General features: G+C 52.8%; 1 pseudogene; it reads left to right on the forward strand.

Annotated features, from left to right (window-relative positions):
- LOC135559545 (vesicular glutamate transporter 1-like) overlaps window positions 1–11,382 on the forward strand; it is an 88,751-nt pseudogene extending 77,369 nt beyond the window's left edge.
- Window positions 11,383–11,647: the final 265 nt, after the last annotated feature.

Genomic DNA, 11,647 nt, shown 5'->3' on the forward strand with positions numbered 1-11,647 from the left:
CCCCTAGCCCCTAGCCCCTATCCCCTAGCCTATCCCTAGCCCCTATCCCCTAGCCTATCCCCATCCTATCCCTATCCCCTAGCTAGCCTAGCCCCTATCCCCTAGCCTATCCCCTAGCCCCTATCCCCTAGCCCTAGCCCTATCCCTATCCCATACCTCTAGCCCCTCCTATCCCCTAGCCTATCCCCTAGCCTAGCCCCTATCCCCTATCCCTAGCCTCTAGCCCCCCTATCTCCCAGCCTAGCCCCTAGCCTAGCCCCTATCCCCTGGCCCCCCTATCCCCAGCCTAGCCCCTATCCCCTATCCTAGCCCCTATCCCCTAGCCCCCCTAGCCCCCTATCCCCTAGCCTCCCCTATCCCCTAGCCTAGCCCCTATCCCCAAGCCTAGCCCCTAGCCTCTATCCCTAGCCCCTATCCCCTATCCCTATCCCCTATCCCTAGCCCCTATCCCTAGCCCCTAGCCCCTATCCTATCCCCTAGCCTAGCCCTATCCCTAGCCCCCTATCCCTAGCCCTAGCCTATCCTAGCCCCTATCCCTAGCCCCTATCCCCAAGCCTAGCCCCTAGCCCCTATCCCATAGCCCTAGCCTAGCCCCTATCCCCCTCAGCCCCTATCCCCCTAGCCTAGCCCCTATCCCCTAGCCTCTATCCTCCCTATCCCCTAGCCTAGCCCCCCTATCCCCTAGCCTATCCCTAGCCTAGCCCCTATCCCCTAGCCTAGCCCTATCCCCTAGCCCCTGCCCCTATCCCCTATCCCTAGCCCCTAGCCTAGCCCCTATCCCCTAGCCTATCCCCTAGCCCCTATCCCCTAGCCTAGCCCCTATCCCCTGACCTCTATCCCCCCCTAGCCCTAGCCCCTATCCCCCCTATCCCCCTATCCCCTAGCCTAGCCCCTATCCCCTAGCCTAGGCCCCTATCCCCTAGCCTATCCCCCTAGCCCCTATCCCCTAGCCTAGCCCCTATCCCCTAGCCTAGCCTCCTATCCCCTAGCCTAGCCCTATCCCTAGCCTAGCCCCTATCCCCTATCCCCTAGCCCCCAACCCAGCCTAGCCCTATCCCTAGCCCCTATCCCTAGCCCCTATCCCCAGCCCCTAGCCTAGCCCCTATCCCCTAGCCTATCCCTAGCCCTATCCCTAGCCTAGCCCCTAGCCCCTCCCCTGATCCTCTAGCCTCTAGCCCTAGCCCCTGGCCTAGCCCCTAGCCTGGCCCCTATCCCTATCCCCTAGCCTAGCCCCTATCCCTAGCCTAGCCCCTAGCCTAGCCCTATCCCCTGGCCTCCTCTGGCCCCTAGCCTATCCCCCTAACCTAGCCCCTATCCCTAGCCCCTAGCCCCTATCCCCTAGCCTAGCCCCTATCCCCTAGCCTAGCCCCTATCCCCTAGCCTAGCCCCTATCCCCTAGCCCCTAGCCCTAGCCTAGCCCCTATCCCCTATCCCCTAGCCTATCCCCTAGCCCCCCCTATCCTCAGCCCCTAGCCTAGCCCCTATCCCCTATCCCCTAGCCTAGCCCCTATCCCCTATCCCCTAGCCTAGCCTCTATCCCCTAGCCTAGCCTAGCTCCCTAGCCTAGCCCCTATCCCCTGGCCTCTAGCCCCTAGCCCCTATCCCCTAACCTAGCCCCAGCCCCTAAACCCCTAGCCCCTATCCCTAGCCTCTATCCCATAGCCCCTAACCTCCCCTATCCCATAGCCCTATCTCATAGCCCCTATCCCCTAGCCCTAGCCCCTATCCCCTGGCCTCTATCCCCTAGCCCCTATCCGCTATCCCCTAGCCTCTATCCCATAGCCCCTATCCCCTAGCCCCTATCCTCTAGCCCCTAGCCCCTAGCCCCTATCCACTAGCCCCTATCCCCAAGCCTAGCCCCTAGCCTCTATCCCATAGCCCTTAGCCTAGCCCCTATCCCCTAGCCCTATCCCTAGCCCCTAGCCCCTATCCCCCTCTATCCCTTAGCCTAGCCTCTACCTCTATCCCCCTAGCCTAGCCCCTAGCCCCTAGCCCCTATCCCCTAGCCTAGCCCCTATCCCCTATCCCCTAGCCTAGCCCCTGTCCCCAGCCTAGCCCCTATCCCCCCTAGCCCCTAGCCTAGCCCCTATCCCCTAGCCTATCCCCTAGCCCCTATCCCCTAGCCTATCCCCTATCCCTAGCCTAGCCTCTATCCCTAGCCTAGCCCTATCCCCTGGCCCTAGCCTATCCCCTATCCCCTAGCCTCCCCTATCCCTAGCCCTGTCCCTTAGCCTAGCCCCCTATCCCCTAGCCTATCCCTATCCCCTAGCCTAGCCCCTAGCCCCTAGCCCCTAGCCTAGCCCCTAGCCCCTATCCCCTAGCCTAGCCCCTATCCCCTAGCCTAGCCCCTAGCCCTATCCCCTATCCCTATCCCCTAGCCTAGCCCCTATCCCTAGCCTAGCCCCTAGCCCCTATCCCCTATCCCCTAGCCTAGCCCCTATCCCCCTAGCCCTAGCCTAGCCCCTATCCCTATCCCCTAGCCTAGCCTAGCCCCTAGCCCTATCCCTAGCCTAGCCTAGCTGCCCCTAGCCCCTAGCCTAGCCCTAGCCTCCCCTGGCCTCTAGCCCCTAGCCTATCCCCTAACCTAGCCCCAGCCCCTAAACCCCTAGCCCCTATCCCCTAGCCTCTATCCCATAGCCCCTAACCTCTATCCCATAGCCCCTATCTCATAGCCCCTATCCCCTAGCCTAGCCCCTATCCCCTGGCCTCTATCCCCTAGCCCCTATCCGCTATCCCCTAGCCTCTATCCCATAGCCCCTATCCCCTAGCCCCTATCCTCTAGCCTAGCCCCTAGCCCCTATCCACTAGCCCCTATCCCCAAGCCTAGCCCCTAGCCTCTATCCCATAGCCCTTAGCCTAGCCCCTATCCCTAGCCCCCCTATCCCCTAGCCCCTATCCCCTAGCCTAGCCTAGCCCCTCCCTATCCTAGCCCCTATCCCCTGGCCTCTAGCCCCTAGCCCTAGCCCCTAACCTACCCCAGCCCTAAACCCCTATCCCCCTAGCCCTATCCCATAGCCCTAGCCTCTATCCCCCTATCCCCTATCTCATAGCCCTATCCCCTAGCTAGCCCCTATCCCCTACCTTATCCCTAGCATTTAAGTATCCCTAGCCTAGACCCCTAGCCTCTATCCCAGCCTAGCCCCTATCCCATAGCCCCTATCCCCTAGCCTAGCCCTATCCCCTATCCACTAGCCCCCTATCCCCTAGCCTAGCCCCCTAGCTCTATCCCATAACCCTTAGCCTAGCCCCTATCCCCTATCCCCTAGCCTAGCCCCTATCCCCCTAGCCTCTACCTCATATCCCCTAGCCTAGCCCTATCCCCTATCCCTATCCCTAGCCTATCCCCTAGCCTATCCCCTAGCCTAGCCCTAGCCCCTATCCTCTAGCCTAGCCCCTATCCCCTGGCCCCTATCCCCAGCCTATCCCCCCCTATCCCCTAGCCCTCCCCTATCCCCTAGCCCTAGCCTATCCCCTATCCCTAGCCCCCTAGCCTAGCCCCTATCCCCTAGCCTCTACCTCTATCCCCTAGCCTAGCCTCTATCCCCTATAGCCTAGCCCCTATCCTATCCCCTAGCCTAGCCCCTATCCACTAGCCTAGCCTCTATCCCCTATCCCCTAGCCCCCTATCCCCTAGCCCCTATCCCCTATCCCCTATCCCATAGCCCCCCTATTCCCAAGCGTAGCCCCTATCCCCTAGCCTAGCCCCTATCCCTGGCCTCTAGCCCCTAGCCTAGCCCCTATCCCCTAGCCCCTATCCCCTAGCCTAGCCCCTATCCCCCTAGCCCCCTAGCCTAGCCCCTATCCCTATCCCCCTATCCCCTATCCCCTAGCCCCTATCCCCTAGCCCCCTCCCCTAGCCTAGCCCCTAGCCCCTATCCCTAGCCCTAGCCTAGCCCCTATCCACTAGCCCCTAGCCCCTAGCTAGCCCAGCCTCCTCTATCCCCTAGCCTCCCTAGCCTAGCCTAGCCCCCATATCCCTAGCCTAGCCCCTATCCCCCTAGCCCCCTCAGCCTAGCCCCCCTATCCCCTAGCCCCTAGCCTAGCCCCTATCCCCAAGCGTGTAGCCCCTATCCCCTATCCCCTAGCCTATCCCCAGCCCCTATCCCTAGCCTAGCCCCTATCCCCTAGCCTAGCCCCTATCCCCTGACCTCTAGCCTCTATCCCCTAGCCTATCCCCCTAGCCCCCCTATCCCCTAGCCTAGCCCCTATCTCTAGCCCCTAGCCCCCTATCCCAGCGTAGCCCCTATCCCCCTAGCCTAGCCCCTATCCCCTAGCCCCTATCCCTATCCCCTAGCCCCTATCCCCTAGCCTAGCCCCTATCCCTGACCTCCTAGCCTCTATCCCCTAGCCTAGCCCCTAGCCTCTATCCCCTATCCCTAGCCTAGCCCCTATCTCCTAGCCTAGCCCCTAGCCTAGCCCCTATCCCCTAGCGTAGCCCCTATAGCCTAGCCCCTAGCCTAGCCCCTATCCCCTATCCCCTAGCCTAGCCCTATCCCCTATCCCCTAGCCTAGCCCCTATCCCTAGCCTAGCCCCTAGCCTCTATCCCTAGCCTAGCCCCTATCCCTAGCCTCTAGCCCTAGCCCCCTAGCCCCTATCCCTGGCCTAGCCCTAGCCCTATCCCCCTAGCCCTATCCCCCCTCACTAGCCCCTAGCCCCTAGCCCTAGCCCCTATCCCTAGCCCCCCCTATCCTGGCCCCTATCCCCCCTGCCTATCCCCAGCCTCCCCTATCCCCTAGCCCCTATCCCTAGCCCTTAGCCTATCCCCTAAGCCCCTAGCCTAGCCCCTAGCCCCTATCCTCTAGCCCCTATCCCCTAGCCTAGCCCCCTAGCCTCTATCCCTAGCCTAGCCCTATCCCTAGCCTAGCCCTATCCCTAGCCTAGCCCCCCTATCCCCTATCCCTATCCCCTAGCCTCCTAGCCTAGCCCCCCTATCCCTAAGCCTAGCCCCTATCCCCTAGCCCTAGCCCTAGCCCTGGCCCCCTAGCCCCTAGCCTAGCCTAGCCCCTAGCCTATCCCCTAGCCCCTATCCCCTAGCCCCTAGCCCCTAGCCCCCCTATCCCCTCCCCTAGCCCTATCCCCTATCCCCTAGCCTATCCCCTAGCCCCTATCCCTAGCCTAGCCCCTATCCCCTGACCTCTAGCCTCTATCCCCTAGCCTAGCCCTTCCCCTAGCCCCTATCCCCTAGCCCATAGCCCCTATCCCCTATCCCCTAGCCTAGCCCCTATCCCCTCCCTAGCCTAGCCCCTATCCCCTAGCCTAGCCCCTAGCCCCTATCCCTAGCCCCTATCCCTAGCCCCTATCCCCTAGCCTGACCCTAGCCTCTATCCCCTAGCCCTGCCCTAGCCCCTGCCCTGATCCCCTCTATCCCCTAGCCTAGCCCCTATCCCTCCCCTAGCCTAGCCCTATCTCCTAGCCTAGCCCCTATCCCCTAGCCTCTGCCCCTAGCCTATCCCTAGCCTAGCCCCTAGCCCTTAAACCCCCCCTATCCCCTATCCCCTAGCCTAGCCCCTATCCCCTATTGCCTAGCCCCTATCCCCTGACCTCTAGCCTCTATCCCTAGCCCCAGCCCCTAGCCCCTATCCCCTAGCCCCTATCCCCTATCCCCCTAGCCTGGCCTATCCCCTAGCCCTAGCCCCTAGCCCTAGCCCCCTATCCCCAGCCTAGCCCTAGCCCCCTAGCCTAGCCCCTAGCCCCCCTATCCCCTAGCCTAGCCCCTATCCCATATCCCCTAGCCTAGCCTCTATCCCCTAGCCTAGCCTAGCTCCTATCCCTGGCCTCTAGCCCCTAGCCTATCCCCTAACCTAGCCCCAGCCCCTAAACCCCTAGCCCCTATCCCTAGCCTCTATCCCATAGCCCCTAACCTCTATCCCATAGCCCCTATCTCATAGCCCCTATCCCCTAGCCTAGCCCCTATCCCCTGGCCTCTATCCCCTATTCCCTATCCGCTATCCCCTAGCCTCTATCCCATAGCCCCTATCCCCTAGCCCCTATCCTCTAGCCTAGCCCCTAGCCCCTTTCCACTAGCGCCTATCCCCAAGCCTAGCCCCTAGCCTCTATCCCATAGCCCTTAGCCTAGCCCCTATCCCCTAGCCACTATCCCTAGCCTAGCCCCTATCCCCTAGCCTCTACCTCCTGGCCCCTATCCCCTAGCCTAGCCCCCCTATCCCCTATCCCCTAGCCTAGCCCCTGTCCCCAAGCGTAGCCCCTATCCCCTAGCCCCTAGCCTATCCCCTAGCCCCTATCCCCTAGCCTATCCCCTATCCCCTGACCTCTAGCCTCTATCCCCTAGCCTAGCCCTAGCCTAGCCCCTATCCCCTATCCCCCTAGCCTAGCCCCTATCTCCTAGCCTAGCCCCTAGCCTAGCCCCTATCCCCAAGCGTAGCCCCTAGCCCCCAGCCCCTAGCCTAGCCCCTATCCACTAGCCACTATCCCCAAGCCTAGCCCCTATCCCCTAGCCTCTATCCCATAGCCCTTAGCCTATCCCCTAGCCCCTAGCCTAGCCCCTATCCCCTAGCCTCTACCTCATATCCCCTAGCCTAGCCCCTATCCCTAGCCTCTATCCCCTAGCCTAGCCCCTATCCACTAGCCTAGCCTCTATCCCCTATCCCCTAGCCTATCCCCTTGCCCCTAACCCCTATCCTCTAGCCCCCTAGCCTAGCCCCTATTCCCAAGCGTAGCCCCTATCCCCTAGCCTAGCCCCTATCCCCTGGCCTCTAGCCCCTAGCCTAGCCTAGCCCCTATCCCCTATCCCCTAGCCTAGCCCCTATCCCTAGCCCCTAGCCTAGCCCCTGTCCCCAGCGTAGCCCCTATCCCCTAGCCTAGCCCCTATCCCCTAGCCTAGCCCCTATCTCATAGCCTAGCCCCTAGCCTAGCCCCTATCCCCAAGCGTAGCCCCTAGCCTAGCCCCTAGCCTAGCCCCTATCCCCAAGCGTAGCCCCTGTCCCCTATCCCCTAAGCCTAGCCTCTAGCCCCTAGCCCCTATCCCCTATCCCCTAGCCTCTATCCCCTAGCCTAGCCCCTATCCCCTGGCCGCTAGCCCCTAGCCTCTATCCCCTAGCCTAGCCCCTATCCCCTGGTCGCTAGCCCCTAGCCTCTATCCCCTAGCCTAGCCCCTATCCCCTGGCCGCTAGCCCCTAGCCTATTACACTGACACGTTTCAAAGGAATAGACACATTTCAAATGTCATATTCTGGCTATATACAGTGTTATATTGAGGTGAAAAAAAGTACAAAAGGAAAAATAAATAAACATAAATATGGGTTGTGGTGTTTGTTCTTCACTGGTTGACCTTTTCTTGTGGCAAAATGTCACAAATCTTGCTGCTATGACACACTGTGGTATTTCACTCAGTAGATATGGGAGTTTAGAAAAATTTAGTTTGTTTTGGAATTCTTTGTGGGTCATTGTGATCTGATGGAAATATGTGTCTCTAATATGGTCATACATTTGGCAGGAGGTTAGAAAGTGCAGCTCAGTTTCTACCTCATTTTGTGGTCAGTGAGCACATAGCCTGTCTTCTCTTGAGAGCCAGGTCTGCCTACGGGAGCCTTTCTCAATAGCAAGGCTATGCTCACTGAGTCTGTACAGTACATAGTCAAAATGTATGTCAGTCACAGTGGTCAGGTATTCTGCCACTGTGTACTCTCTGTTTAGGGACAAATAGCATTCCAGTTTACTCTGTTTTTTGGTAAATTCTTTCCAATGTGTCAAGTAATTATCTTTTTGTTTTCTCATGATTCGGTTTGGTCTAATTGTGTTGCTTTGTTATAGAAGGTTGGGGAATCGCTTAGTTTTAGGTTGAATTTAACAACTATTTTCTGGATTTTGATAATTAGGGGGTATCATCCTAATTCTGTTCTGCATGCATTGTTTGATGTTTTAAGTTGTACACAGAGGATGTTTTTGCAGAATTCTGCATGCAGAGTCTTAATTTGGTGTTTGTTCCATTTTGTGAATTCTCTCTCTCTCTGTCAGGTGGGGATGGTGTCGGCCTTGCCACATCTGGTGATGACCATCATTGTGCCCATCGGGGGACAGCTGGCCGACTACCTTCGAACACACAACATCATGACCACCACCAACGTCAGGAAGCTCATGAACTGTGGAGGTGAGAGGCCACTCCATGGTGAACTTTACCCTATATAGACACAGATCTGGGGTAAGTTTTGCATTTCCCTCACTAATGGTTCAAGTTAGGATTGGGGGAGGGGAAGTTGATCCTAGATCTGTACTTAAGGGAAACTTAGATTCGAAAACAAACCCATTTGAGAGGTGTTAGCTGGTGTTAGCTGAGCAGGGGGGAGACTGAGGCAGAGAGGGGTGGGTCGTGTTGCAGGATAACTTTTATGCAATACACTTAATTTCAAACTTGTAGTGTAATTTCAGATTCAACCTTTCAAAAACCGTCCATGAATTCTAATCCACATAATAATTCACATTTCCTGTTGCTGCTGGATTAGTTTCATGCTGTAGCCAACTGGCTCAAATGAAGATCCTGTAGTTATAAGGGAGGAGAGAAAGAGAGAGCGAGAGAGAGAGAGAGAGGGGGAGAGAGAGAGAGAGAGAGGGAAGGCCCAAACAGCTGATGACGAAGATGTGTGATTGTGAGTGTAAAATAAAGTGTGTGACTGTGGCGGCAGCTTGTTCATGAGGGCATCATGTGTGTAAAAGCAGTATTAAAGTGCCTGAGAGAGCACGGTGTATGACAGTGGCAGCACACAGACATGTTCTGTTGCTGTGAGCTAGTGGTAGTGGTGCGCTAGCCGGGATCAAACTGCTGATCCTACAGCTGGGACTGCGCTAACACAAGCATGCTGTGTACGCATCACTGGCCCCTCTGCTAATGAGAGCAGTCTCACAGAATAGAACAGGAGATAGGTAACTCTCAGTGCCAGAACTACGTTAGCTCAACGTTAGCTCAACGTTAGCTCAACGTCCCAACACAACCTATTTGTGTCAGAGAGGAGAAGAACAAAACCATCAAACCAATAAAAAGGAATGCAGAATGTTCTATAATTGTTATATAAAACAGAAGGAATGCAGAATGTTCTATAATTGTTATATAAAACAGAAGGAATGCAGAATGTTCTATAATTGTTATATAAAACAGAAGGAATGCAGAATGTTCTATAATTGTTATATAAAACAGAAGGAATGCAGAATGTTCTATAATTGTTATATAAAACAGAAGGAATGCAGAATGTTCTATAATTGTTATATAAAACAGAAGGAATGCAGAATGTTCTCTAATTGTTATATAAAACAGAAGGAATGCAGAATGTTCTATAATTGTTATTTTAAAACAGAAGGAATGCAGAATGTTCTATAATTGTTATATAAAACCGAAGGAATGCAGAATGTTCTATAATTGTTATATAAAACAGAAGGAATGCAGAATGTTCTATAATTGTTTTATAAAACCGAAGGAATGCAGAATGTTCTATAATTGTTATATAAAACAGAAGGAATGCAGAATGTTCTATAATTGTTATATAAAACAGAAGGAATGCAGAATGTTCTATAATTGTTTTATAAAACAGAAGGAATGCAGAATGTTCTATAATTGTTATATAAAACAGAAGGAATGCAGAATGTTCTATAATTGTTATATAAAACAGAAGGAATGCAGAATGTTCTATAATTGTTATATAAAACAGAAGGAATGCAGAATGTTCTATAATTGTTATATAAAACCGAAAGAATGCAGAATGTTCTATAATTGTTATATAAAATAGAAGGAATGCAGAATGTTCTATAATTGTTATATAAAATAGAAGGAATGCAGAATGTTCTATAATTGTTATATAAAACAGAAGGAATGCAGAATGTTCTATAATTGTTATATAAAACAGAAGGAATGCAGAATGTTCTATAATTGTTATATAAAACAGAAGGAATGCATAATGTTCTATAATTGTTATATAAAACAGAAGGAATGCAGAATGTTCTATAATTGTTATATAAAACCGAAAGAATGCAGAATGTTCTATAATTGTTATATAAAATAGAAGGAATGCAGAATGTTCTATAATTGTTATATAAAATAGAAGGAATGCAGAATGTTCTATAATTGTTATATAAAACAGAAGGAATGCAGAATGTTCTATAATTGTTATTTTAAAACAGAAGGGATATAATATGTGCCAAATGCTAGATGCTTTAATCCAAAATGACTTTACAGTTCAGTGAGGGCAAACATTATAGTATCTGTATATACACGATTCCTGTGGGAATTGAACCCATGACCTTGGCATTGCTAGCGCTCTGCTCTCACCAATTGAGCCACACAGGATCATCATCATCACGTCACTGGCACAGGGCAAGGACATGACAGAAGGGGCCAATTAAAATGATCCACTCAACAAACACGACTAGGACAAGACATTAATGATAAAGTTGCAATATGTACATTTTTTGGTCGAAAAATTCTAAAAGTTATCCCAACTCTCTAAATATATGTCTCTGCCCACAACCTATGTTTGTCACAGAGTGCAAAACGAAATGGTGATCAACACCCCCACCCACCCCTAATACCATTAGAGTCAAAGGGTCCTTTCCATATTGTGATCTTTCGTGTTTGTTGTTAGTGGTGATTTTAGTGTGTTTAGTTGTGGTTCCTGTTTTGTCACCAGGGTTTGGAATGGAGGCCACATTCTTGCTGGTGGTGGGATACTCTCACACCAAGGTCATGGCCATCTCCTTTTTGGTCATCGCTGTGGGTTTCAGCGGATTTGCCATCTCAGGTAAGGACATGAAAGATTTTCTGTCCCACAAACAAACCGACTTTAGGACCGTCACTACATCTCTACAGAGCTATGAGAAACCATATTTACATTCATATTCAGTTGTTGTGTGATGAGCGTTCTGGCACAAAAATGGTGGCCGTGCATCAACCCAAGTGGTGCTTCACGTTGGTGGTGGATGAGGTGAGTTTCCTCTTTACTATGTAAAACGCTTTGAGGACCTCAGTTGGTAGAAAAACACTATATAAATCCAACCCATGAATTCTTAATGATCTGTTTGTTTTGAACTGTCAAGGATGTTCTGTTGATGACGTGTGTATGTGGCTATTAAACACCTATCCAGGCATTGTGAGATCATGTGTCTCAAGTGTAGTCAGCCTGGAACGTGTCCACTGTCTGGGAATGAGCATTGGTAGAATCCTCAGTGATGAATGCTTTGTGATGCAAAGGTATGGGTGTCATCTCCCGCCTCTGACTCTGTAATCTGATTTGTCAATTCACTTTGGAGAAAGACAACAACCAATCAGTTAGGGTATTCTTCAGTCAACTTGTAGGTCTGAGAGACGATGCTCAGTTGCACCACTCGCTGGATAAATGGAAGTGAAATGTCCCACTCGAAATTCAATACATGTACCAAACTGTCAGTTAGGTTTACTGAGTAACAACAGTCAGGAAGATAATACCAAACTGTCAGTTAGGTTTACTGAGTAACAACAGTCAGGAAGATAATACCAAACTGTCTGTTAGGTTTACTGAGTAACAACAGTCATGAAGATAATACCAAACTGTCTGTTAGGTTTACTGAGTAACAAACAGTCAGATAATACCAAACTGTCTGAAGATAATACCAAACTGTCTGTTAGGTTTACTGAGTAACAACAGTCAGGAAGATAATACCAAACTG

This window comes from Oncorhynchus nerka, linkage group LG26 (genome assembly GCF_034236695.1).
Source record: "Oncorhynchus nerka isolate Pitt River linkage group LG26, Oner_Uvic_2.0, whole genome shotgun sequence".
NCBI classification, from domain to species: Eukaryota; Metazoa; Chordata; class Actinopteri; order Salmoniformes; family Salmonidae; genus Oncorhynchus; species Oncorhynchus nerka.